We start from the raw sequence: 22,292 nt of genomic DNA, 5'->3' as shown, positions 1-22,292 counted from the left end.
CTTTCTTTGTCATGAAATAAACCAAAAAGCTTACAGCACCTGGTATTCCCAGGCGGTCTCCCATCCAAGTACTAACCAGGCCCGACCATGCTTAGCTTCCGAGATCAGACGAGATCGGGCGTTCTCAGGGTAGTATGGCCGTAAGCTGGCAAAACTTGTGAAATATAGCTATACAAAAGGCGAAGGAGATCTGTTCTGGTACAAAAGACGAACCAGTTCAGTTCAGTTCAGTCAGGTTCCCTGAGGGAAGTTAGGTTTCAAGTGATCTGGTCATCTCGTGCTGTCAATGGCAGCTAACGAGGTAATCACCATTTAAAACGCACAGAGTTGGGTGAAAACGAGAGCTGCAAACTCAACCTAATGTGAGCTCCAACCACAAAACTAACAAGACAGTACATTGACCAGGGTTGATACCAACAAGATCTGTCTGTTCTTTCTTTGTCATGAAATAAACCAAAAAGCTTACAGCACCTGGTATTCCCAGGCGGTCTCCAATCCAAGTACTAACCAGGCCCGACCCTGCTTAGCTTCCGAGATAGACGAGATCGGGCGTTCTCAGGGTAGTATGGCCGTAAGCTGGCAAAGGTTGTGAAATATAGCTATACAAAAGGCGAAGGAGATCTGTTCTGGTACAAAAGATGAACCAGTTCAGTAAGGTTCCCTGAGTGAAATTAGGTTTCAAGTGGTCTGGTCATCTCGTGCTGTCAATGGCAGCTAACGAGGTAATCACCATTTAAAACGCACAGAGTTGGGTGAAAACGAGAGCTGCAAACTCAACCCGATGTGAGCTCCAACCACAAAACTAACAAGACAGTACATCGACCTCAGTTGATACCAACAAGATCTGTCTGTTCTTTCTTTTTAATGAAATAAACCAAAAAGCTTACAGCACCTGGTATTCCCAGGCGGTCTCCCATCCAAGTACTAACCAGGCCCGACCCTGCTTAGCTTCCGAGATCAGACGAGATCGGGCGTTCTCAGGGTAGTATGGCCGTAAGCTGGCAAAGCTTGTGAAATATCGCTATACAAAAGGCGAAGGAGATCTGATCGGGCGTTCTCAGGGTAGTATGGCCGTAAGCTGGCAAAATTTGTGAAATATAGCTATACAAAAGGCGAAGGAGATCTGTTCTGGTACAAAAGACGAACCAGTTCAGTTCAGTTCAGTCAGGTTCCCTGAGGAAAGTTAGGTTTCAAGTGGTCTGGTCATCTCGTGCTGTCAATGGCAGCTAACGAGGTAATCACCATCTAAAACGCACAGAGTTGGGTGACAACGAGAGCTGCAAACTCAACCAAATGTGAGCTCCAACCACAAAACTAACAAGACAGTACATTGACCTCAGTTGATACCAACAAGATCTGTCTGTTCTTTCTTTGTCATGAAATAAACCAAAAAGCTTACAGCACCTGGTGTTCCCAGGCGGTCTCCCATCCAAGTACTAACCAGGCCTGACCCTGCTTAGCTTCCGAGATCAGACGAGATCAGGCGTTCTCAGGGTAGTATGGCCGTAAGCTGGCAAAACTTGTGAAATATAGCTATACAAAAGGCGAAGGAGATCTGTTCTGGTACAAAAGATGAACCAGTTCAGTAAGGTTCCCTGAGTGAAATTAGGTTTCAAGTGGTCTGGTCATCTCGTGCTGTCAATGGCAGCTAACGAGGTAATCACCATTTAAAACGCACAGAGTTGGGTGAAAACGAGAGCTGCAAACTCAACCCGATGTGAGCTCCAACCACAAAACTAACAAGACAGTACATCGACCTCAGTTGATCCCAACAAGATCTGTCTGTTCTTTCTTTTTAATGAAATAAACCAAAAAGCTTACAGCACCTGGTATTCCCAGGCGGTCTCCCATCCAAGTACTAACCAGGGCCGACCCTGCTTAGCTTCCGAGATCAGACGAGATCGGGCGTTCTCAGGGTAGTATGGCCGTAAGCTGGCAAAATTTGTGAAATATAGCTATACAAAAGGCGAAGGAGATCTGTTCTGGTACAAAAGACGAACCAGTTCAGTTCAGTTCAGTCAGGTTCCCTGAGGGAAGTTAGGTTTCAAGTGGTCTGGTCATCTCGTGCTGTCAATGGCAGCTAACGAGGTAATCACCATCTAAAACGCACAGAGTTGGGTGAAAACGAGAGCTGCAAACTCAACCAAATGTGAGCTCCAACCACAAAACTAACAAGACAGTACATTGACCTCAGTTGATACCAACAAGATCTGTCTGTTCTTTCTTTGTCATGAAATAAACCAAAAAGCTTACAGCACCTGGTATTCCCAGGCGGTCTCCCATCCAAGTACTAACCAGGCCCGACCCTGCTTAGCTTCCGAGATCAGACGAGATCGGGCGTTCTCAGGGTAGTATGGCCGTAAACTGGCAAAATTTGTGAAATATAGCTATACAAAAGGCGAAGGAGATGTGTTCTGGTACAAAAGACGAACCAGTTCAGTTCAGTTCAGTCAGGTTCCCTGAGGGAAATTAGATTTCAAGTGGTCTGGTCATCTCGTGCTGTCAATGGCAGCTAACGAGGTAATCACCATTTAAAACGCACAGAGTTGGGTGAAAACGAGAGCTGCAAACTCAACCCGATGTGAGCTCCAACCACAAAACTAACAAGACAGTACATCGACCTCAGTTGATACCAACAAGATCTGTCTGTTCTTTCTTTTTAATGAAATAAACCAAAAAGCTTACAGCACCTGGTATTCCCAGGCGGTCTCCCATCCAAGTACTAACCAGGCCCGACCCTGCTTAGCTTCCGAGATCAGACGAGATCGGGCGTTCTCAGGGTAGTATGGCCGTAAGCTGGCAAAGCTTGTGAAATATCGCTATACAAAAGGCGAAGGAGATCTGATCGGGCGTTCTCAGGGTAGTATGGCCGTAAGCTGGCAAAATTTGTGAAATATAGCTACACAAAAGGCGAAGGAGATCTGTTCTGGTACAAAAGACGAACCAGTTCAGTTCAGTTCAGTCAGGTTCCCTGAGGAAAGTTAGGTTTCAAGTGGTCTGGTCATCTCGTGCTGTCAATGGCAGCTAACGAGGTAATCACCATCTAAAACGCACAGAGTTGGGTGACAACGAGAGCTGCAAACTCAACCAAATGTGAGCTCCAACCACAAAACTAACAAGACAGTACATTGACCTCAGTTGATACCAACAAGATCTGTCTGTTCTTTCTTTGTCATGAAATAAACCAAAAAGCTTACAGCACCTGGTGTTCCCAGGCGGTCTCCCATCCAAGTACTAACCAGGCCTGACCCTGCTTAGCTTCCGAGATCAGACGAGATCAGGCGTTCTCAGGGTAGTATGGCCGTAAGCTGGCAAAACTTGTGAAATATAGCTATACAAAAGGCGAAGGAGATCTGTTCTGGTACAAAAGATGAACCAGTTCAGTAAGGTTCCCTGAGTGAAATTAGGTTTCAAGTGGTCTGGTCATCTCGTGCTGTCAATGGCAGCTAACGAGGTAATCACCATTTAAAACGCACAGAGTTGGGTGAAAACGAGAGCTGCAAACTCAACCCGATGTGAGCTCCAACCACAAAACTAACAAGACAGTACATCGACCTCAGTTGATACCAACAAGATCTGTCTGTTCTTTCTTTTTAATGAAATAAACCAAAAAGCTTACAGCACCTGGTATTCCCAGGCGGTCTCCCATCCAAGTACTAACCAGGGCCAACCCTGCTTAGCTTCCGAGATCAGACGAGATCGGGCGTTCTCAGGGTAGTATGGCCGTAAGCTGGCAAAATTTGTGAAATATAGCTATACAAAAGGCGAAGGAGATCTGTTCTGGTACAAAAGACGAACCAGTTCAGTTCAGTTCAGTCAGGTTCCCTGAGGGAAGTTAGGTTTCAAGTGGTCTGGTCATCTCGTGCTGTCAATGGCAGCTAACGAGGTAATCACCATCTAAAACGCACAGAGTTGGGTGAAAACGAGAGCTGCAAACTCAACCAAATGTGAGCTCCAACCACAAAACTAACAAGACAGTACATTGACCTCAGTTGATACCAACAAGATCTGTCTGTTCTTTCTTTGTCATGAAATAAACCAAAAAGCTTACAGCACCTGGTATTCCCAGGCGGTCTCCCATCCAAGTACTAACCAGGCCCGACCCTGCTTAGCTTCCGAGATCAGACGAGATCGGGCGTTCTCAGGGTAGTATGGCCGTAAACTGGCAAAATTTGTGAAATATAGCTATACAAAAGGCGAAGGAGATGTGTTCTGGTACAAAAGACGAACCAGTTCAGTTCAGTTCAGTCAGGTTCCCTGAGGGAAATTAGATTTCAAGTGGTCTGGTCATCTCGTGCTGTCAATGGCAGCTAACGAGGGAATCACCATTTAAAACGCACAGAGTTGGGTGAAAACGAGAGCTGCAAACTCAACCCGATGTGAGCTCCAACCACAAAACTAACAAGACAGTACATCGACCTCAGTTGATACCAACAAGATCTGTCTGTTCTTTCTTTTTAATGAAATAAACCAAAAAGCTTACAGCACCTGGTATTCCCAGGCGGTCTCCCGTCCAAGTACTAACCAGGCCCGACCATGCTTAGCTTCCGAGATCAGACGAGATCGGGCGTTCTCAGGGTAGTATGGCCGTAAGCTGGCAAAATTTGTGAAATATAGCTATACAAAAGGCGAAGGAGATCTGTTCTGGTACAAAAGACGAACCAGTTCAGTTCAGTTCAGTCAGGTTCCCTGAGGGAAGTTAGGTTTCAAGTGATCTGGTCATCTCGTGCTGTCAATGGCAGCTAACGAGGTAATCACCATTTAAAACGCACAGAGTTGGGTGAAAACGAGAGCTGCAAACTCAACCCAATGTGAGCTCCAACCACAAAACTAACAAGACAGTACATTGACCAGGGTTGATACCAACAAGATCTGTCTGTTCTTTCTTTGTCATGAAATAAACCAAAAAGCTTACAGCACCTGGTATTCCCAGGCGGTCTCCCATCCAAGTACTAACCAGGCCCGACCCTGCTTAGCTTCCGAGATCAGACGAGATCCGGCGTTCTCAGGGTAGTATGGCCGTAAGCTGGCAAAATTTGTGAAATATAGCTATACAAAAGGCGAAGGAGATGTGTTCTGGTACAAAAGACGAACCAGTTCAGTTCAGTTCAGTCAGGTTCCCTGAGGGAAATTAGATTTCAAGTGGTCTGGTCATCTCGTGCTGTCAATGGCAGCTAACGAGGTAATCACCATTTAAAACGCACAGAGTTGGGTGAAAACGAGAGCTGCAAACTCAACCCAATGTGAGCTCCAACCACAAAACTAACAAGACAGTACATTGACCTCAGTTGATACCAACAAGATCTGTCTGTTCTTTCTTTGTCATGAAATAAACCAAAAAGCTTACAGCACCTGGTATTCCCAGGCGGTCTCCCATCCAAGTACTAACCAGGCCCGACCCTGCTTAGCTTCCGAGATCAGACGAGATCGGGCGTTCTCAGGGTAGTATGGCCGTAAGCTGGCAAAGCTTGTGAAATATCGCTATACAAAAGGTGAAGGAGATCTGATCGGGCGTTCTCAGGGTAGTATGGCCGTAAGCTGGCAAAATTTGTGAAATATAGCTATACAAAAGGCGAAGGAGATCTGTTCTGGTACAAAAGACGAACCAGTTCAGTTCAGTCAGGTTCCCTGAGTGAAATTAGGTTTCAAGTGGTCTGGTCATCTCGTGCTGTCAATGGCAGCTAACGAGGTAATCACCATTTAAAACGCACAGAGTTGGGTGAAAACGAGAGCTGCAAACTCAACCCGATGTGAGCTCCAACCACAAAACTAACAAGACAATACATTGACCTCAGTTGATACCAACAAGATCTGTCTGTTCTTTCTTTGTCATGAAATAAACCAAAAAGCTTACAGCACCTGGTATTCCCAGGCGGTCTCCCATCCAAGTACTAACCAGGCCCGACCCTGCTTAGCTTCCGAGATCAGACGAGATCGGGCGTTCTCAGGGTAGTATGGCCGTAAGCTGGCAAAGCTTGTGAAATATCGCTATACAAAAGGCGAAGGAGATCTGATCGGGCGTTCTCAGGGTAGTATGGCCGTAAGCTGGCAAAACTTGTGAAATATAGCTATACAAAGGGGAATGAGATCTGTTCTGGTACAAAAGACGAACCAGTTCACTTCAGTTCAGTTCAGTAAGGTTCCCTGAGGGAAATTAGGTTTCAAGTGGTCTGGTCATCTCGTGCTGTCAATGGCAGCTAACGAGGTAATCACCATTTAAAACGCACAGAGTTGGGTGAAAACGATAGCTGCAAACTCAACCCAATGTGAGCTCCAACCACAAAACTAACAAGACAATACATTGACCTCAGTTGATACCAACAAGATCTGCCTGTTCTTTCTTTGTCATGAAATAAACCAAAAAGCTTACAGCACCTGGTATTCCCAGGCGGTCTCCCATCCAAGTACTAACCAGGCCCGACCCTTCTTAGCTTCCGAGATCAGACGAGATCGGGCGTTCTCAGGGTAGTATGGCCGTAAGCTGGCAAAATTTGTGAAATATAGCTATACAAAAGGCGAAGGAGATCTGTTCTGGTACAAAAGACGAACCAGTTCAGTTCAGTTCAGTCAGGTTCCCTGAGGGAAGTTAGGTTTCAAGTGGTCTGGTCATCTCGTGCTGTCAATGGCAGCTAACGAGGTAATCACCATTTAAAACGCACAGAGTTGGGTGAAACGAGAGCTGCAAACTCAACCCAATGTGAGCTCCAACCACAAAACTAACAAGACAGTACATTGACCAGGGTTGATACCAACAAGATCTGTCTGTTCTTTCTTTGTCATGAAATAAACCAAAAAGCTTACAGCACCTGGTATTCCCAGGCGGTCTCCCATCCAAGTACTAACCAGGCCCGACCCTGCTTAGCTTCCGAGATCAGACAAGATCGGGCGTTCTCAGGGTAGTATGGCCGTAAGCTGGCAAAACTTGTGAAATATAGCTATACAAAAGGCGAAGGAGATCTGTTCTGGTACAAAAGATGAACCAGTTCAGTAAGGTTCCCTGAGTGAAATTAGGTTTCAAGTGGTCTGGTCATCTCGTGCTGTCAATGGCAGCTAACGAGGTAATCACCATTTAAAACGCACAGAGTTGGGTGAAAACGAGAGCTGCAAACTCAACCCAATGTGAGCTCCAACCACAAAACTAACAAGACAATACATTGACCTCAGTTGATACCAACAAGATCTGTCTGTTCTTTCTTTGTCATGAAATAAACCAAAAAGCTTACAGCACCTGGTATTCCCAGGCGGTCTCCCATCCAAGTACTAACCAGGCCCGACCATGCTTAGCTTCCGAGATCAGACGAGATCGGGCGTTCTCAGGGTAGTATGGCCGTAAGCTGGCAAACCTTGTGAAATATAGCTATACAAAAGGCGAAGGAGATCTGTTCTGGTACAAAAGACGAACCAGTTCAGTTCAGTTCAGTCAGGTTCCCTGAGGGAAGTTAGGTTTCAAGTGATCTGGTCATCTCGTGCTGTCAATGGCAGCTAACGAGGTAATCACCATTTAAAACGCACAGAGTTGGGTGAAAACGAGAGCTGCAAACTCAACCTAATGTGAGCTCCAACCACAAAACTAACAAGACAGTACATTGACCAGGGTTGATACCAACAAGATCTGTCTGTTCTTTCTTTGTCATGAAATAAACCAAAAAGCTTACAGCACCTGGTATTCCCAGGCGGTCTCCAATCCAAGTACTAACCAGGCCCGACCCTGCTTAGCTTCCGAGATAGACGAGATCGGGCGTTCTCAGGGTAGTATGGCCGTAAGCTGGCAAAGGTTGTGAAATATAGCTATACAAAAGGCGAAGGAGATCTGTTCTGGTACAAAAGATGAACCAGTTCAGTAAGGTTCCCTGAGTGAAATTAGGTTTCAAGTGGTCTGGTCATCTCGTGCTGTCAATGGCAGCTAACGAGGTAATCACCATTTAAAACGCACAGAGTTGGGTGAAAACGAGAGCTGCAAACTCAACCCGATGTGAGCTCCAACCACAAAACTAACAAGACAGTACATCGACCTCAGTTGATACCAACAAGATCTGTCTGTTCTTTCTTTTTAATGAAATAAACCAAAAAGCTTACAGCACCTGGTATTCCCAGGCGGTCTCCCATCCAAGTACTAACCAGGCCCGACCCTGCTTAGCTTCCGAGATCAGACGAGATCGGGCGTTCTCAGGGTAGTATGGCCGTAAGCTGGCAAAATTTGTGAAATATAGCTATACAAAAGGCGAAGGAGATCTGTTCTGGTACAAAAGACGAACCAGTTCAGTTCAGTTCAGTCAGGTTCCCTGAGGGAAGTTAGGTTTCAAGTGGTCTGGTCATCTCGTGCTGTCAATGGCAGCTAACGAGGTAATCACCATCTAAAACGCACAGAGTTGGGTGAAGACGAGAGCTGCAAACTCAACCAAATGTGAGCTCCAACCACAAAACTAACAAGACAGTACATTGACCTCAGTTGATACCAACAAGATCTGTCTGTTCTTTCTTTGTCATGAAATAAACCAAAAAGCTTACAGCACCTGGTATTCCCAGGCGGTCTCCCATCCAAGTACTAACCAGGCCCGACCCTGCTTAGCTTCCGAGATCAGACGAGATCGGGCGTTCTCAGGGTAGTATGGCCGTAAACTGGCAAAATTTGTGAAATATAGCTATACAAAAGGCGAAGGAGATGTGTTCTGGTACAAAAGACGAACCAGTTCAGTTCAGTTCAGTCAGGTTCCCTGAGGGAAATTAGATTTCAAGTGGTCTGGTCATCTCGTGCTGTCAATGGCAGCTAACGAGGGAATCACCATTTAAAACGCACAGAGTTGGGTGAAAACGAGAGCTGCAAACTCAACCCAATGTGAGCTCCAACCACAAAACTAACAAGACAATACATTGACCTCAGTTGATACCAACAAGATCTGTCTGTTCTTTCTTTGTCATGAAATAAACCAAAAAGCTTACAGCACCTGGTATTCCCAGGCGGTCTCCCATCCAAGTACTAACCAGGCCCGACCCTGCTTTGCTTCCGAGATCAGACGAGATCGGGCGTTCTCAGGGTAGTATGGCCGTAAGCTAGCAAAATTTGTGAAATATAGCTATACAAAAGGCGAAAGAGATCTGTTCTGGTACAAAAGATGAACCAGTTCAGTAAGGTTCCCTGAGTGAAATTAGGTTTCAAGTGGTCTGGTCATCTCGTGCTGTCAATGGCAGCTAACGAGGTAATCACCATTTAAAACGCACAGAGTTGGGTGAAAACGAGAGCTGCAAACTCAACCCGATGTGAGCTCCAACCACAAAACTAACAAGACAGTACATCGACCTCAGTTGATACCAACAAGATCTGTCTGTTCTTTCTTTTTAATGAAATAAACCAAAAAGCTTACAGCACCTGGTATTCCCAGGCGGTCTCCCGTCCAAGTACTAACCAGGCCCGACCATGCTTAGCTTCCGAGATCAGACGAGATCGGGCGTTCTCAGGGTAGTATGGCCGTAAGCTGGCAAAATTTGTGAAATATAGCTATACAAAAGGCGAAGGAGATCTGTTCTGGTACAAAAGACGAACCAGTTCAGTTCAGTTCAGTCAGGTTCCCTGAGGGAAGTTAGGTTTCAAGTGATCTGGTCATCTCGTGCTGTCAATGGCAGCTAACGAGGTAATCACCATTTAAAACGCACAGAGTTGGGTGAAAACGAGAGCTGCAAACTCAACCCAATGTGAGCTCCAACCACAAAACTAACAAGACAGTACTTTGACCAGGGTTGATACCAACAAGATCTGTCTGTTCTTTCTTTGTCATGAAATAAACCAAAAAGCTTACAGCACCTGGTATTCCCAGGCGGTCTCCCATCCAAGTACTAACCAGGCCCGACCCTGCTTAGCTTCCGAGATCAGACAAGATCCGGCGTTCTCAGGGTAGTATGGCCGTAAGCTGGCAAAATTTGTGAAATATAGCTATACAAAAGGCGAAGGAGATGTGTTCTGGTACAAAAGACGAACCAGTTCAGTTCAGTTCAGTCAGGTTCCCTGAGGGAAATTAGATTTCAAGTGGTCTGGTCATCTCGTGCTGTCAATGGCAGCTAACGAGGTAATCACCATTTAAAACGCACAGAGTTGGGTGAAAACGAGAGCTGCAAACTCAACCCAATGTGAGCTCCAACCACAAAACTAACAAGACAGTACATTGACCTCAGTTGATACCAACAAGATCTGTCTGTTCTTTCTTTGTCATGAAATAAACCAAAAAGCTTACAGCACCTGGTATTCCCAGGCGGTCTCCCATCCAAGTACTAACCAGGCCCGACCCTGCTTAGCTTCCGAGATCAGACGAGATCGGGCGTTCTCAGGGTAGTATGGCCGTAAGCTGGCAAAGCTTGTGAAATATCGCTATACAAAAGGTGAAGGAGATCTGATCGGGCGTTCTCAGGGTAGTATGGCCGTAAGCTGGCAAAATTTGTGAAATATAGCTATACAAAGGGGAATGAGATCTGTTCTGGTACAAAAGACGAACCAGTTCACTTCAGTTCAGTTCAGTAAGGTTCCCTGAGGGAAATTAGGTTTCAAGTGGTCTGGTCATCTCGTGCTGTCAATGGCAGCTAACGAGGTAATCACCATTTAAAACGCACAGAGTTGGGTGAAAACGATAGCTGCAAACTCAACCCAATGTGAGCTCCAACCACAAAACTAACAAGACAATACATTGACCTCAGTTGATACCAACAAGATCTGCCTGTTCTTTCTTTGTCATGAAATAAACCAAAAAGCTTACAGCACCTGGTATTCCCAGGCGGTCTCCCATCCAAGTACTAACCAGGCCCGACCCTTCTTAGCTTCCGAGATCAGACGAGATCGGGCGTTCTCAGGGTAGTATGGCCGTAAGCTGGCAAAATTTGTGAAATATAGCTATACAAAAGGCGAAGGAGATCTGTTCTGGTACAAAAGACGAACCAGTTCAGTTCAGTTCAGTCAGGTTCCCTGAGGGAAGTTAGGTTTCAAGTGGTCTGGTCATCTCGTGCTGTCAATGGCAGCTAACGAGGTAATCACCATTTAAAACGCACAGAGTTGGGTGAAACGAGAGCTGCAAACTCAACCCAATGTGAGCTCCAACCACAAAACTAACAAGACAGTACATTGACCAGGGTTGATACCAACAAGATCTGTCTGTTCTTTCTTTGTCATGAAATAAACCAAAAAGCTTACAGCACCTGGTATTCCCAGGCGGTCTCCCATCCAAGTACTAACCAGGCCCGACCCTGCTTAGCTTCCGAGATCAGACAAGATCGGGCGTTCTCAGGGTAGTATGGCCGTAAGCTGGCAAAACTTGTGAAATATAGCTATACAAAAGGCGAAGGAGATCTGTTCTGGTACAAAAGATGAACCAGTTCAGTAAGGTTCCCTGAGTGAAATTAGGTTTCAAGTGGTCTGGTCATCTCGTGCTGTCAATGGCAGCTAACGAGGTAATCACCATTTAAAACGCACAGAGTTGGGTGAAAACGAGAGCTGCAAACTCAACCCAATGTGAGCTCCAACCACAAAACTAACAAGACAATACATTGACCTCAGTTGATACCAACAAGATCTGTCTGTTCTTTCTTTGTCATGAAATAAACCAAAAAGCTTACAGCACCTGGTATTCCCAGGCGGTCTCCCATCCAAGTACTAACCAGGCCCGACCATGCTTAGTTTCCGAGATCAGACGAGATCGGGCGTTCTCAGGGTAGTATGGCCGTAAGCTGGCAAAACTTGTGAAATATAGCTATACAAAAGGCGAAGGAGATCTGTTCTGGTACAAAAGACGAACCAGTTCAGTTCAGTTCAGTCAGGTTCCCTGAGGGAAGTTAGGTTTCAAGTGATCTGGTCATCTCGTGCTGTCAATGGCAGCTAACGAGGTAATCACCATTTAAAACGCACAGAGTTGGGTGAAAACGAGAGCTGCAAACTCAACCTAATGTGAGCTCCAACCACAAAACTAACAAGACAGTACATTGACCAGGGTTGATACCAACAAGATCTGTCTGTTCTTTCTTTGTCATGAAATAAACCAAAAAGCTTACAGCACCTGGTATTCCCAGGCGGTCTCCAATCCAAGTACTAACCAGGCCCGACCCTGCTTAGCTTCCGAGATAGACGAGATCGGGCGTTCTCAGGGTAGTATGGCCGTAAGCTGGCAAAGGTTGTGAAATATAGCTATACAAAAGGCGAAGGAGATCTGTTCTGGTACAAAAGATGAACCAGTTCAGTAAGGTTCCCTGAGTGAAATTAGGTTTCAAGTGGTCTGGTAATCTTGTGCTGTCAATGGCAGCTAACGAGGTAATCACCATTTAAAACGCACAGAGTTGGGTGAAAACGAGAGCTGCAAACTCAACCCGATGTGAGCTCCAACCACAAAACTAACAAGACAGTACATCGACCTCAGTTGATACCAACAAGATCTGTCTGTTCTTTCTTTTTAATGAAATAAACCAAAAAGCTTACAGCACCTGGTATTCCCAGGCGGTCTCCCATCCAAGTACTAACCAGGCCCGACCCTGCTTAGCTTCCGAGATCAGACGAGATCGGGCGTTCTCAGGGTAGTATGGCCGTAAGCTGGCAAAGCTTGTGAAATATCGCTATACAAAAGGCGAAGGAGATCTGATCGGGCGTTCTCAGGGTAGTATGGCCGTAAGCTGGCAAAATTTGTGAAATATAGCTATACAAAAGGAGAAGGAGATCTGTTCTGGTACAAAAGACGAACCAGTTCAGTTCAGTTCAGTCAGGTTCCCTGAGGAAAGTTAGGTTTCAAGTGGTCTGGTCATCTCGTGCTGTCAATGGCAGCTAACGAGGTAATCACCATCTAAAACGCACAGAGTTGGGTGACAACGAGAGCTGCAAACTCAACCAAATGTGAGCTCCAACCACAAAACTAACAAGACAGTACATTGACCTCAGTTGATACCAACAAGATCTGTCTGTTCTTTCTTTGTCATGAAATAAACCAAAAAGCTTACAGCACCTGGTATTCCCAGGCGGTCTCCCATCCAAGTACTAACCAGGCCTGACCCTGCTTAGCTTCCGAGATCAGACGAGATCAGGCGTTCTCAGGGTAGTATGGCCGTAAGCTGGCAAAACTTGTGAAATATAGCTATACAAAAGGCGAAGGAGATCTGTTCTGGTACAAAAGATGAACCAGTTCAGTAAGGTTCCCTGAGTGAAATTAGGTTTCAAGTGGTCTGGTCATCTCGTGCTGTCAATGGCAGCTAACGAGGTAATCACCATTTAAAACGCACAGAGTTGGGTGAAAACGAGAGCTGCAAACTCAACCCGATGTGAGCTCCAACCACAAAACTAACAAGACAGTACATCGACCTCAGTTGATACCAACAAGATCTGTCTGTTCTTTCTTTTTAATGAAATAAACCAAAAAGCTTACAGCACCTGGTATTCCCAGGCGGTCTCCCATCCAAGTACTAACCAGGGCCGACCCTGCTTAGCTTCCGAGATCAGACGAGATCGGGCGTTCTCAGGGTAGTATGGCCGTAAGCTGGCAAAATTTGTGAAATATAGCTATACAAAAGGCGAAGGAGATCTGTTCTGGTACAAAAGACGAACCAGTTCAGTTCAGTTCAGTCAGGTTCCCTGAGGGAAGTTAGGTTTCAAGTGGTCTGGTCATCTCGTGCTGTCAATGGCAGCTAACGAGGTAATCACCATCTAAAACGCACAGAGTTGGGTGAAGACGAGAGCTGCAAACTCAACCAAATGTGAGCTCCAACCACAAAACTAACAAGACAGTACATTGACCTCAGTTGATACCAACAAGATCTGTCTGTTCTTTCTTTGTCATGAAATAAACCAAAAAGCTTACAGCACCTGGTATTCCCAGGCGGTCTCCCATCCAAGTACTAACCAGGCCCGACCCTGCTTAGCTTCCGAGATCAGACGAGATCGGGCGTTCTCAGGGTAGTATGGCCGTAAACTGGCAAAATTTGTGAAATATAGCTATACAAAAGGCGAAGGAGATGTGTTCTGGTACAAAAGACGAACCAGTTCAGTTCAGTTCAGTCAGGTTCCCTGAGGGAAATTAGATTTCAAGTGGTCTGGTCATCTCGTGCTGTCAATGGCAGCTAACGAGGGAATCACCATTTAAAACGCACAGAGTTGGGTGAAAACGAGAGCTGCAAACTCAACCCAATGTGAGCTCCAACCACAAAACTAACAAGACAATACATTGACCTCAGTTGATACCAACAAGATCTGTCTGTTCTTTCTTTGTCATGAAATAAACCAAAAAGCTTACAGCACCTGGTATTCCCAGGCGGTCTCCCATCCAAGTACTAACCAGGCCCGACCCTGCTTTGCTTCCGAGATCAGACGAGATCGGGCGTTCTCAGGGTAGTATGGCCGTAAGCTAGCAAAATTTGTGAAATATAGCTATACAAAAGGCGAAAGAGATCTGTTCTGGTACAAAAGATGAACCAGTTCAGTAAGGTTCCCTGAGTGAAATTAGGTTTCAAGTGGTCTGGTCATCTCGTGCTGTCAATGGCAGCTAACGAGGTAATCACCATTTAAAACGCACAGAGTTGGGTGAAAACGAGAGCTGCAAACTCAACCCGATGTGAGCTCCAACCACAAAACTAACAAGACAGTACATCGACCTCAGTTGATACCAACAAGATCTGTCTGTTCTTTCTTTTTAATGAAATAAACCAAAAAGCTTACAGCACCTGGTATTCCCAGGCGGTCTCCCGTCCAAGTACTAACCAGGCCCGACCATGCTTAGCTTCCGAGATCAGACGAGATCGGGCGTTCTCAGGGTAGTATGGCCGTAAGCTGGCAAAATTTGTGAAATATAGCTATACAAAAGGCGAAGGAGATCTGTTCTGGTACAAAAGACGAACCAGTTCAGTTCAGTTCAGTCAGGTTCCCTGAGGGAAGTTAGGTTTCAAGTGATCTGGTCATCTCGTGCTGTCAATGGCAGCTAACGAGGTAATCACCATTTAAAACGCACAGAGTTGGGTGAAAACGAGAGCTGCAAACTCAACCCAATGTGAGCTCCAACCACAAAACTAACAAGACAGTACTTTGACCAGGGTTGATACCAACAAGATCTGTCTGTTCTTTCTTTGTCATGAAATAAACCAAAAAGCTTACAGCACCTGGTATTCCCAGGCGGTCTCCCATCCAAGTACTAACCAGGCCCGACCCTGCTTAGCTTCCGAGATCAGACAAGATCCGGCGTTCTCAGGGTAGTATGGCCGTAAGCTGGCAAAATTTGTGAAATATAGCTATACAAAAGGCGAAGGAGATGTGTTCTGGTACAAAAGACGAACCAGTTCAGTTCAGTTCAGTCAGGTTCCCTGAGGGAAATTAGATTTCAAGTGGTCTGGTCATCTCGTGCTGTCAATGGCAGCTAACGAGGTAATCACCATTTAAAACGCACAGAGTTGGGTGAAAACGAGAGCTGCAAACTCAACCCAATGTGAGCTCCAACCACAAAACTAACAAGACAGTACATTGACCTCAGTTGATACCAACAAGATCTGTCTGTTCTTTCTTTGTCATGAAATAAACCAAAAAGCTTACAGCACCTGGTATTCCCAGGCGGTCTCCCATCCAAGTACTAACCAGGCCCGACCCTGCTTAGCTTCCGAGATCAGACGAGATCGGGCGTTCTCAGGGTAGTATGGCCGTAAGCTGGCAAAGCTTGTGAAATATCGCTATACAAAAGGTGAAGGAGATCTGATCGGGCGTTCTCAGGGTAGTATGGCCGTAAGCTGGCAAAATTTGTGAAATATAGCTATACAAAGGGGAATGAGATCTGTTCTGGTACAAAAGACGAACCAGTTCACTTCAGTTCAGTTCAGTAAGGTTCCCTGAGGGAAATTAGGTTTCAAGTGGTCTGGTCATCTCGTGCTGTCAATGGCAGCTAACGAGGTAATCACCATTTAAAACGCACAGAGTTGGGTGAAAACGATAGCTGCAAACTCAACCCAATGTGAGCTCCAACCACAAAACTAACAAGACAATACATTGACCTCAGTTGATACCAACAAGATCTGCCTGTTCTTTCTTTGTCATGAAATAAACCAAAAAGCTTACAGCACCTGGTATTCCCAGGCGGTCTCCCATCCAAGTACTAACCAGGCCCGACCCTTCTTAGCTTCCGAGATCAGACGAGATCGGGCGTTCTCAGGGTAGTATGGCCGTAAGCTGGCAAAATTTGTGAAATATAGCTATACAAAAGGCGAAGGGGATCTGTTCTGGTACAAAAGACGAACCAGTTCAGTTCAGTTCAGTCAGGTTCCCTGAGGGAAGTTAGGTTTCAAGTGGTCTGGTCATCTCGTGCTGTCAATGGCAGCTAACGAGGTAATCACCATTTAAAACGCACAGAGTTGGGTGAAACGAGAGCTGCAAACTCAACCCAATGTGAGCTCCAACCACAAAACTAACAAGACAGTACATTGACCAGGGTTGATACCAACAAGATCTGTCTGTTCTTTCTTTGTCATGAAATAAACCAAAAAGCTTACAGCACCTGGTATTCCCAGGCGGTCTCCCATCCAAGTACTAACCAGGCCCGACCCTGCTTAGCTTCCGAGATCAGACAAGATCGGGCGTTCTCAGGGTAGTATGGCCGTAAGCTGGCAAAACTTGTGAAATATAGCTATACAAAAGGCGAAGGAGATCTGTTCTGGTACAAAAGATGAACCAGTTCAGTAAGGTTCCCTGAGTGAAATTAGGTTTCAAGTGGTCTGGTCATCTCGTGCTGTCAATGGCAGCTAACGAGGTAATCACCATTTAAAACGCACAGAGTTGGGTGAAAACGAGAGCTGCAAACTCAACCCAATGTGAGCTCCAACCACAAAACTAACAAGACAATACATTGACCTCAGTTGATACCAACAAGATCTGTCTGTTCTTTCTTTTTAATGAAATAAACCAAAAAGCTTACAGCACCTGGTATTCCCAGGCGGTCTCCCATCCAAGTACTAACCAGGCCCGACCATGCTTAGCTTCCGAGATCAGACGAGATCGGGCGTTCTCAGGGTAGTATGGCCGTAAGCTGGCAAAATTTGTGAAATATAGCTATACAAAAGGCGAAGGAGATCTGTTCTGGTACAAAAGACGAACCAGTTCAGTTCAGTTCAGTCAGGTTCCCTGAGGGAAGTTAGGTTTCAAGTGATCTGGTCATCTCGTGCTGTCAATGGCAGCTAACGAGGTAATCACCATTTAAAACGCACAGAGTTGGGTGAAAACGAGAGCTGCAAACTCAACCTAATGTGAGCTCCAACCACAAAACTAACAAGACAGTACATTGACCAGGGTTGATACCAACAAGATCTGTCTGTTCTTTCTTTGTCATGAAATAAACCAAAAAGCTTACAGCACCTGGTATTCCCAGGCGGTCTCCAATCCAAGTACTAACCAGGCCCGACCCTGCTTAGCTTCCGAGATAGACGAGATCGGGCGTTCTCAGGGTAGTATGGCCGTAAGCTGGCAAAGGTTGTGAAATATAGCTATACAAAAGGCGAAGGAGATCTGTTCTGGTACAAAAGATGAACCAGTTCAGTAAGGTTCCCTGAGTGAAATTAGGTTTAAAGTGGTCTGGTCATCTCGTGCTGTCAATGGCAGCTAACGAGGTAATCACCATTTAAAACGCACAGAGTTGGGTGAAAACGAGAGCTGCAAACTCAACCCGATGTGAGCTCCAACCACAAAACTAACAAGACAGTACATCGACCTCAGTTGATACCAACAAGATCTGTCTGTTCTTTCTTTTTAATGAAATAAACCAAAAAGCTTACAGCACCTGGTATTCCCAGGCGGTCTCCCATCCAAGTACTAACCAGGCCCGACCCTGCTTAGCTTCCGAGATCAGACGAGATCGGGCGTTCTCAGGGTAGTATGGCCGTAAGCTGGCAAAATTTGTGAAATATAGCTATACAAAAGGCGAAGGAGATCTGTTCTGGTACAAAAGACGAACCAGTTCAGTTCAGTTCAGTCAGGTTCCCTGAGGGAAGTTAGGTTTCAAGTGGTCTGGTCATCTCGTGCTGTCAATGGCAGCTAACGAGGTAATCACCATCTAAAACGCACAGAGTTGGGTGAAGACGAGAGCTGCAAACTCAACCAAATGTGAGCTCCAACCACAAAACTAACAAGACAGTACATTGACCTCAGTTGATACCAACAAGATCTGTCTGTTCTTTCTTTGTCATGAAATAAACCAAAAAGCTTACAGCACCTGGTATTCCCAGGCGGTCTCCCATCCAAGTACTAACCAGGCCCGACCCTGCTTAGCTTCCGAGATCAGACGAGATCGGGCGTTCTCAGGGTAGTATGGCCGTAAACTGGCAAAATTTGTGAAATATAGCTATACAAAAGGCGAAGGAGATGTGTTCTGGTACAAAAGACGAACCAGTTCAGTTCAGTTCAGTCAGGTTCCCTGAGGGAAATTAGATTTCAAGTGGTCTGGTCATCTCGTGCTGTCAATGGCAGCTAACGAGGGAATCACCATTTAAAACGCACAGAGTTGGGTGAAAACGAGAGCTGCAAACTCAACCCAATGTGAGCTCCAACCACAAAACTAACAAGACAATACATTGACCTCAGTTGATACCAACAAGATCTGTCTGTTCTTTCTTTGTCATGAAATAAACCAAAAAGCTTACAGCACCTGGTATTCCCAGGCGGTCTCCCATCCAAGTACTAACCAGGCCCGACCCTGCTTTGCTTCCGAGATCAGACGAGATCGGGCGTTCTCAGGGTAGTATGGCCGTAAGCTAGCAAAATTTGTGAAATATAGCTATACAAAAGGCGAAAGAGATCTGTTCTGGTACAAAAGATGAACCAGTTCAGTAAGGTTCCCTGAGTGAAATTAGGTTTCAAGTGGTCTGGTCATCTCGTGCTGTCAATGGCAGCTAACGAGGTAATCACCATTTAAAACGCACAGAGTTGGGTGAAAACGAGAGCTGCAAACTCAACCCGATGTGAGCTCCAACCACAAAACTAACAAGACAGTACATCGACCTCAGTTGATACCAACAAGATCTGTCTGTTCTTTCTTTTTAATGAAATAAACCAAAAAGCTTACAGCACCTGGTATTCCCAGGCGGTCTCCCGTCCAAGTACTAACCAGGCCCGACCATGCTTAGCTTCCGAGATCAGACGAGATCGGGCGTTCTCAGGGTAGTATGGCCGTAAGCTGGCAAAATTTGTGAAATATAGCTATACAAAAGGCGAAGGAGATCTGTTCTGGTACAAAAGACGAACCAGTTCAGTTCAGTTCAGTCAGGTTCCCTGAGGGAAGTTAGGTTTCAAGTGATCTGGTCATCTCGTGCTGTCAATGGCAGCTAACGAGGTAATCACCATTTAAAACGCACAGAGTTGGGTGAAAACGAGAGCTGCAAACTCAACCCAATGTGAGCTCCAACCACAAAACTAACAAGACAGTACTTTGACCAGGGTTGATACCAACAAGATCTGTCTGTTCTTTCTTTGTCATGAAATAAACCAAAAAGCTTACAGCACCTGGTATTCCCAGGCGGTCTCCCATCCAAGTACTAACCAGGCCCGACCCTGCTTAGCTTCCGAGATCAGACAAGATCCGGCGTTCTCAGGGTAGTATGGCCGTAAGCTGGCAAAATTTGTGAAATATAGCTATACAAAAGGCGAAGGAGATGTGTTCTGGTACAAAAGACGAACCAGTTCAGTTCAGTTCAGTCAGGTTCCCTGAGGGAAATTAGATTTCAAGTGGTCTGGTCATCTCGTGCTGTCAATGGCAGCTAACGAGGTAATCACCATTTAAAACGCACAGAGTTGGGTGAAAACGAGAGCTGCAAACTCAACCCAATGTGAGCTCCAACCACAAAACTAACAAGACAGTACATTGACCTCAGTTGATACCAACAAGATCTGTCTGTTCTTTCTTTGTCATGAAATAAACCAAAAAGCTTACAGCACCTGGTATTCCCAGGCGGTCTCCCATCCAAGTACTAACCAGGCCCGACCCTGCTTAGCTTCCGAGATCAGACGAGATCGGGCGTTCTCAGGGTAGTATGGCCGTAAGCTGGCAAAGCTTGTGAAATATCGCTATACAAAAGGTGAAGGAGATCTGATCGGGCGTTCTCAGGGTAGTATGGCCGTAAGCTGGCAAAATTTGTGAAATATAGCTATACAAAGGGGAATGAGATCTGTTCTGGTACAAAAGACGAACCAGTTCACTTCAGTTCAGTTCAGTAAGGTTCCCTGAGGGAAATTAGGTTTCAAGTGGTCTGGTCATCTCGTGCTGTCAATGGCAGCTAACGAGGTAATCACCATTTAAAACGCACAGAGTTGGGTGAAAACGATAGCTGCAAACTCAACCCAATGTGAGCTCCAACCACAAAACTAACAAGACAATACATTGACCTCAGTTGATACCAACAAGATCTGCCTGTTCTTTCTTTGTCATGAAATAAACCAAAAAGCTTACAGCACCTGGTATTCCCAGGCGGTCTCCCATCCAAGTACTAACCAGGCCCGACCCTTCTTAGCTTCCGAGATCAGACGAGATCGGGCGTTCTCAGGGTAGTATGGCCGTAAGCTGGCAAAATTTGTGAAATATAGCTATACAAAAGGCGAAGGAGATCTGTTCTGGTACAAAAGACGAACCAGTTCAGTTCAGTTCAGTCAGGTTCCCTGAGGGAAGTTAGGTTTCAAGTGGTCTGGTCATCTCGTGCTGTCAATGGCAGCTAACGAGGTAATCACCATTTAAAACGCACAGAGTTGGGTGAAACGAGAGCTGCAAACTCAACCCAATGTGAGCTCCAACCACAAAACTAACAAGACAGTACATTGACCAGGGTTGATACCAACAAGATCTGTCTGTTCTTTCTTTGTCATGAAATAAACCAAAAAGCTTACAGCACCTGGTATTCCCAGGCGGTCTCCCATCCAAGTACTAACCAGGCCCGACCCTGCTTAGCTTCCGAGATCAGACAAGATCGGGCGTTCTCAGGGTAGTATGGCCGTAAGCTGGCAAAACTTGTGAAATATAGCTATACAAAAGGCGAAGGAGATCTGTTCTGGTACAAAAGATGAACCAGTTCAGTAAGGTTCCCTGAGTGAAATTAGGTTTCAAGTGGTCTGGTCATCTCGTGCTGTCAATGGCAGCTAACGAGGTAATCACCATTTAAAACGCACAGAGTTGGGTGAAAACGAGAGCTGCAAACTCAACCCAATGTGAGCTCCAACCACAAAACTAACAAGACAATACATTGACCTCAGTTGATACCAACAAGATCTGTCTGTTCTTTCTTTGTCATGAAATAAACCAAAAAGCTTACAGCACCTGGTATTCCCAGGCGGTCTCCCATCCAAGTACTAACCAGGCCCGACCATGCTTAGTTTCCGAGATCAGACGAGATCGGGCGTTCTCAGGGTAGTATGGCCGTAAGCTGGCAAAACTTGTGAAATATAGCTATACAAAAGGCGAAGGAGATCTGTTCTGGTACAAAAGACGAACCAGTTCAGTTCAGTTCAGTCAGGTTCCCTGAGGGAAGTTAGGTTTCAAGTGATCTGGTCATCTCGTGCTGTCAATGGCAGCTAACGAGGTAATCACCATTTAAAACGCACAGAGTTGGGTGAAAACGAGAGCTGCAAACTCAACCTAATGTGAGCTCCAACCACAAAACTAACAAGACAGTACATTGACCAGGGTTGATACCAACAAGATCTGTCTGTTCTTTCTTTGTCATGAAATAAACCAAAAAGCTTACAGCACCTGGTATTCCCAGGCGGTCTCCAATCCAAGTACTAACCAGGCCCGACCCTGCTTAGCTTCCGAGATAGACGAGATCGGGCGTTCTCAGGGTAGTATGGCCGTAAGCTGGCAAAGGTTGTGAAATATAGCTATACAAAAGGCGAAGGAGATCTGTTCTGGTACAAAAGATGAACCAGTTCAGTAAGGTTCCCTGAGTGAAATTAGGTTTCAAGTGGTCTGGTAATCTTGTGCTGTCAATGGCAGCTAACGAGGTAATCACCATTTAAAACGCACAGAGTTGGGTGAAAACGAGAGCTGCAAACTCAACCCGATGTGAGCTCCAACCACAAAACTAACAAGACAGTACATCGACCTCAGTTGATACCAACAAGATCTGTCTGTTCTTTCTTTTTAATGAAATAAACCAAAAAGCTTACAGCACCTGGTATTCCCAGGCGGTCTCCCATCCAAGTACTAACCAGGCCCGACCCTGCTTAGCTTCCGAGATCAGACGAGATCGGGCGTTCTCAGGGTAGTATGGCCGTAAGCTGGCAAAGCTTGTGAAATATCGCTATACAAAAGGCGAAGGAGATCTGATCGGGC

General features: G+C 45.7%; 46 non-coding genes and 5 pseudogenes across 46 annotated transcripts; all 51 read right to left on the bottom strand.

The window, feature by feature from the left end:
• Window positions 1-27: 27 nt before the first annotated feature.
• On the bottom strand, window positions 28-146 carry LOC130924865 (5S ribosomal RNA). Its single transcript, XR_009065163.1, has one exon. It is a non-coding gene; the product is annotated as a 5S ribosomal RNA (ribosomal RNA).
• Window positions 147-459: 313 nt separating this feature from the next.
• Window positions 460-577, bottom strand: LOC130925575 (uncharacterized; annotated as a pseudogene).
• Window positions 578-880: 303 nt separating this feature from the next.
• Window positions 881-999, bottom strand: LOC130926162 (5S ribosomal RNA). Its single transcript, XR_009066181.1, has one exon. It is a non-coding gene; the product is annotated as a 5S ribosomal RNA (ribosomal RNA).
• Window positions 1,000-1,392: 393 nt separating this feature from the next.
• LOC130924692 (5S ribosomal RNA) lies at window positions 1,393-1,511 on the bottom strand. The gene has a single exon (XR_009064991.1). It is a non-coding gene; the product is annotated as a 5S ribosomal RNA (ribosomal RNA).
• A 303-nt stretch (window positions 1,512-1,814) lies between these two features.
• LOC130925028 (5S ribosomal RNA) lies at window positions 1,815-1,933 on the bottom strand. Its single transcript, XR_009065319.1, has one exon. It is a non-coding gene; the product is annotated as a 5S ribosomal RNA (ribosomal RNA).
• Window positions 1,934-2,246: 313 nt separating this feature from the next.
• Window positions 2,247-2,365, bottom strand: LOC130924642 (5S ribosomal RNA). The gene has a single exon (XR_009064943.1). It is a non-coding gene; the product is annotated as a 5S ribosomal RNA (ribosomal RNA).
• A 313-nt stretch (window positions 2,366-2,678) lies between these two features.
• Window positions 2,679-2,797, bottom strand: LOC130926149 (5S ribosomal RNA). The gene has a single exon (XR_009066169.1). It is a non-coding gene; the product is annotated as a 5S ribosomal RNA (ribosomal RNA).
• Window positions 2,798-3,190: 393 nt separating this feature from the next.
• LOC130924691 (5S ribosomal RNA) lies at window positions 3,191-3,309 on the bottom strand. Its single transcript, XR_009064990.1, has one exon. It is a non-coding gene; the product is annotated as a 5S ribosomal RNA (ribosomal RNA).
• A 303-nt stretch (window positions 3,310-3,612) lies between these two features.
• On the bottom strand, window positions 3,613-3,731 carry LOC130924840 (5S ribosomal RNA). Its single transcript, XR_009065138.1, has one exon. It is a non-coding gene; the product is annotated as a 5S ribosomal RNA (ribosomal RNA).
• Window positions 3,732-4,044: 313 nt separating this feature from the next.
• Window positions 4,045-4,163, bottom strand: LOC130924641 (5S ribosomal RNA). The gene has a single exon (XR_009064942.1). It is a non-coding gene; the product is annotated as a 5S ribosomal RNA (ribosomal RNA).
• A 313-nt stretch (window positions 4,164-4,476) lies between these two features.
• On the bottom strand, window positions 4,477-4,595 carry LOC130925273 (5S ribosomal RNA). The gene has a single exon (XR_009065557.1). It is a non-coding gene; the product is annotated as a 5S ribosomal RNA (ribosomal RNA).
• Window positions 4,596-4,908: 313 nt separating this feature from the next.
• LOC130925044 (5S ribosomal RNA) lies at window positions 4,909-5,027 on the bottom strand. The gene has a single exon (XR_009065335.1). It is a non-coding gene; the product is annotated as a 5S ribosomal RNA (ribosomal RNA).
• Window positions 5,028-5,340: 313 nt separating this feature from the next.
• LOC130926138 (5S ribosomal RNA) lies at window positions 5,341-5,459 on the bottom strand. Its single transcript, XR_009066158.1, has one exon. It is a non-coding gene; the product is annotated as a 5S ribosomal RNA (ribosomal RNA).
• Window positions 5,460-5,847: 388 nt separating this feature from the next.
• Window positions 5,848-5,966, bottom strand: LOC130926126 (5S ribosomal RNA). The gene has a single exon (XR_009066147.1). It is a non-coding gene; the product is annotated as a 5S ribosomal RNA (ribosomal RNA).
• A 397-nt stretch (window positions 5,967-6,363) lies between these two features.
• LOC130924980 (5S ribosomal RNA) lies at window positions 6,364-6,482 on the bottom strand. The gene has a single exon (XR_009065274.1). It is a non-coding gene; the product is annotated as a 5S ribosomal RNA (ribosomal RNA).
• Window positions 6,483-6,794: 312 nt separating this feature from the next.
• Window positions 6,795-6,913, bottom strand: LOC130924939 (5S ribosomal RNA). The gene has a single exon (XR_009065234.1). It is a non-coding gene; the product is annotated as a 5S ribosomal RNA (ribosomal RNA).
• A 303-nt stretch (window positions 6,914-7,216) lies between these two features.
• On the bottom strand, window positions 7,217-7,335 carry LOC130924864 (5S ribosomal RNA). Its single transcript, XR_009065162.1, has one exon. It is a non-coding gene; the product is annotated as a 5S ribosomal RNA (ribosomal RNA).
• A 313-nt stretch (window positions 7,336-7,648) lies between these two features.
• Window positions 7,649-7,766, bottom strand: LOC130925574 (uncharacterized; annotated as a pseudogene).
• A 303-nt stretch (window positions 7,767-8,069) lies between these two features.
• Window positions 8,070-8,188, bottom strand: LOC130926114 (5S ribosomal RNA). Its single transcript, XR_009066136.1, has one exon. It is a non-coding gene; the product is annotated as a 5S ribosomal RNA (ribosomal RNA).
• A 313-nt stretch (window positions 8,189-8,501) lies between these two features.
• Window positions 8,502-8,620, bottom strand: LOC130924640 (5S ribosomal RNA). The gene has a single exon (XR_009064941.1). It is a non-coding gene; the product is annotated as a 5S ribosomal RNA (ribosomal RNA).
• A 313-nt stretch (window positions 8,621-8,933) lies between these two features.
• Window positions 8,934-9,052, bottom strand: LOC130924749 (5S ribosomal RNA). The gene has a single exon (XR_009065048.1). It is a non-coding gene; the product is annotated as a 5S ribosomal RNA (ribosomal RNA).
• Window positions 9,053-9,355: 303 nt separating this feature from the next.
• LOC130925272 (5S ribosomal RNA) lies at window positions 9,356-9,474 on the bottom strand. Its single transcript, XR_009065556.1, has one exon. It is a non-coding gene; the product is annotated as a 5S ribosomal RNA (ribosomal RNA).
• A 313-nt stretch (window positions 9,475-9,787) lies between these two features.
• LOC130925413 (5S ribosomal RNA) lies at window positions 9,788-9,906 on the bottom strand. The gene has a single exon (XR_009065693.1). It is a non-coding gene; the product is annotated as a 5S ribosomal RNA (ribosomal RNA).
• A 313-nt stretch (window positions 9,907-10,219) lies between these two features.
• LOC130926103 (5S ribosomal RNA) lies at window positions 10,220-10,338 on the bottom strand. Its single transcript, XR_009066125.1, has one exon. It is a non-coding gene; the product is annotated as a 5S ribosomal RNA (ribosomal RNA).
• A 397-nt stretch (window positions 10,339-10,735) lies between these two features.
• On the bottom strand, window positions 10,736-10,854 carry LOC130924978 (5S ribosomal RNA). Its single transcript, XR_009065272.1, has one exon. It is a non-coding gene; the product is annotated as a 5S ribosomal RNA (ribosomal RNA).
• A 312-nt stretch (window positions 10,855-11,166) lies between these two features.
• LOC130924938 (5S ribosomal RNA) lies at window positions 11,167-11,285 on the bottom strand. Its single transcript, XR_009065233.1, has one exon. It is a non-coding gene; the product is annotated as a 5S ribosomal RNA (ribosomal RNA).
• A 303-nt stretch (window positions 11,286-11,588) lies between these two features.
• Window positions 11,589-11,707, bottom strand: LOC130925353 (5S ribosomal RNA). Its single transcript, XR_009065634.1, has one exon. It is a non-coding gene; the product is annotated as a 5S ribosomal RNA (ribosomal RNA).
• Window positions 11,708-12,020: 313 nt separating this feature from the next.
• Window positions 12,021-12,138, bottom strand: LOC130925573 (uncharacterized; annotated as a pseudogene).
• A 303-nt stretch (window positions 12,139-12,441) lies between these two features.
• On the bottom strand, window positions 12,442-12,560 carry LOC130926091 (5S ribosomal RNA). The gene has a single exon (XR_009066114.1). It is a non-coding gene; the product is annotated as a 5S ribosomal RNA (ribosomal RNA).
• A 393-nt stretch (window positions 12,561-12,953) lies between these two features.
• On the bottom strand, window positions 12,954-13,072 carry LOC130924618 (5S ribosomal RNA). The gene has a single exon (XR_009064920.1). It is a non-coding gene; the product is annotated as a 5S ribosomal RNA (ribosomal RNA).
• A 303-nt stretch (window positions 13,073-13,375) lies between these two features.
• LOC130925026 (5S ribosomal RNA) lies at window positions 13,376-13,494 on the bottom strand. Its single transcript, XR_009065317.1, has one exon. It is a non-coding gene; the product is annotated as a 5S ribosomal RNA (ribosomal RNA).
• Window positions 13,495-13,807: 313 nt separating this feature from the next.
• LOC130924639 (5S ribosomal RNA) lies at window positions 13,808-13,926 on the bottom strand. The gene has a single exon (XR_009064940.1). It is a non-coding gene; the product is annotated as a 5S ribosomal RNA (ribosomal RNA).
• A 313-nt stretch (window positions 13,927-14,239) lies between these two features.
• Window positions 14,240-14,358, bottom strand: LOC130924747 (5S ribosomal RNA). The gene has a single exon (XR_009065046.1). It is a non-coding gene; the product is annotated as a 5S ribosomal RNA (ribosomal RNA).
• Window positions 14,359-14,661: 303 nt separating this feature from the next.
• LOC130925271 (5S ribosomal RNA) lies at window positions 14,662-14,780 on the bottom strand. Its single transcript, XR_009065555.1, has one exon. It is a non-coding gene; the product is annotated as a 5S ribosomal RNA (ribosomal RNA).
• A 313-nt stretch (window positions 14,781-15,093) lies between these two features.
• On the bottom strand, window positions 15,094-15,212 carry LOC130925412 (5S ribosomal RNA). The gene has a single exon (XR_009065692.1). It is a non-coding gene; the product is annotated as a 5S ribosomal RNA (ribosomal RNA).
• A 313-nt stretch (window positions 15,213-15,525) lies between these two features.
• On the bottom strand, window positions 15,526-15,644 carry LOC130926080 (5S ribosomal RNA). The gene has a single exon (XR_009066103.1). It is a non-coding gene; the product is annotated as a 5S ribosomal RNA (ribosomal RNA).
• Window positions 15,645-16,041: 397 nt separating this feature from the next.
• On the bottom strand, window positions 16,042-16,160 carry LOC130924977 (5S ribosomal RNA). The gene has a single exon (XR_009065271.1). It is a non-coding gene; the product is annotated as a 5S ribosomal RNA (ribosomal RNA).
• A 312-nt stretch (window positions 16,161-16,472) lies between these two features.
• Window positions 16,473-16,591, bottom strand: LOC130924936 (5S ribosomal RNA). The gene has a single exon (XR_009065232.1). It is a non-coding gene; the product is annotated as a 5S ribosomal RNA (ribosomal RNA).
• Window positions 16,592-16,894: 303 nt separating this feature from the next.
• Window positions 16,895-17,013, bottom strand: LOC130924862 (5S ribosomal RNA). Its single transcript, XR_009065160.1, has one exon. It is a non-coding gene; the product is annotated as a 5S ribosomal RNA (ribosomal RNA).
• Window positions 17,014-17,326: 313 nt separating this feature from the next.
• LOC130925572 (uncharacterized) lies at window positions 17,327-17,444 on the bottom strand (annotated as a pseudogene).
• A 303-nt stretch (window positions 17,445-17,747) lies between these two features.
• Window positions 17,748-17,866, bottom strand: LOC130926068 (5S ribosomal RNA). The gene has a single exon (XR_009066092.1). It is a non-coding gene; the product is annotated as a 5S ribosomal RNA (ribosomal RNA).
• A 313-nt stretch (window positions 17,867-18,179) lies between these two features.
• On the bottom strand, window positions 18,180-18,298 carry LOC130924638 (5S ribosomal RNA). The gene has a single exon (XR_009064939.1). It is a non-coding gene; the product is annotated as a 5S ribosomal RNA (ribosomal RNA).
• Window positions 18,299-18,611: 313 nt separating this feature from the next.
• Window positions 18,612-18,730, bottom strand: LOC130924746 (5S ribosomal RNA). The gene has a single exon (XR_009065045.1). It is a non-coding gene; the product is annotated as a 5S ribosomal RNA (ribosomal RNA).
• A 303-nt stretch (window positions 18,731-19,033) lies between these two features.
• LOC130925269 (5S ribosomal RNA) lies at window positions 19,034-19,152 on the bottom strand. The gene has a single exon (XR_009065554.1). It is a non-coding gene; the product is annotated as a 5S ribosomal RNA (ribosomal RNA).
• Window positions 19,153-19,465: 313 nt separating this feature from the next.
• Window positions 19,466-19,584, bottom strand: LOC130925411 (5S ribosomal RNA). The gene has a single exon (XR_009065691.1). It is a non-coding gene; the product is annotated as a 5S ribosomal RNA (ribosomal RNA).
• Window positions 19,585-19,897: 313 nt separating this feature from the next.
• LOC130926055 (5S ribosomal RNA) lies at window positions 19,898-20,016 on the bottom strand. The gene has a single exon (XR_009066081.1). It is a non-coding gene; the product is annotated as a 5S ribosomal RNA (ribosomal RNA).
• Window positions 20,017-20,413: 397 nt separating this feature from the next.
• Window positions 20,414-20,532, bottom strand: LOC130924976 (5S ribosomal RNA). Its single transcript, XR_009065270.1, has one exon. It is a non-coding gene; the product is annotated as a 5S ribosomal RNA (ribosomal RNA).
• A 312-nt stretch (window positions 20,533-20,844) lies between these two features.
• On the bottom strand, window positions 20,845-20,963 carry LOC130924935 (5S ribosomal RNA). The gene has a single exon (XR_009065231.1). It is a non-coding gene; the product is annotated as a 5S ribosomal RNA (ribosomal RNA).
• Window positions 20,964-21,266: 303 nt separating this feature from the next.
• On the bottom strand, window positions 21,267-21,385 carry LOC130925352 (5S ribosomal RNA). Its single transcript, XR_009065633.1, has one exon. It is a non-coding gene; the product is annotated as a 5S ribosomal RNA (ribosomal RNA).
• A 313-nt stretch (window positions 21,386-21,698) lies between these two features.
• On the bottom strand, window positions 21,699-21,816 carry LOC130925571 (uncharacterized; annotated as a pseudogene).
• Window positions 21,817-22,119: 303 nt separating this feature from the next.
• On the bottom strand, window positions 22,120-22,238 carry LOC130926044 (5S ribosomal RNA). The gene has a single exon (XR_009066070.1). It is a non-coding gene; the product is annotated as a 5S ribosomal RNA (ribosomal RNA).
• Between the last annotated feature and the right edge of the window lie 54 nt (window positions 22,239-22,292).

The sequence above is a fragment of the Corythoichthys intestinalis genome, chromosome 11 (assembly GCF_030265065.1).
Source record: "Corythoichthys intestinalis isolate RoL2023-P3 chromosome 11, ASM3026506v1, whole genome shotgun sequence".
NCBI classification, from domain to species: Eukaryota; Metazoa; Chordata; class Actinopteri; order Syngnathiformes; family Syngnathidae; genus Corythoichthys; species Corythoichthys intestinalis.
This window is presented reverse-complemented; position numbering and strand designations above follow the sequence as displayed.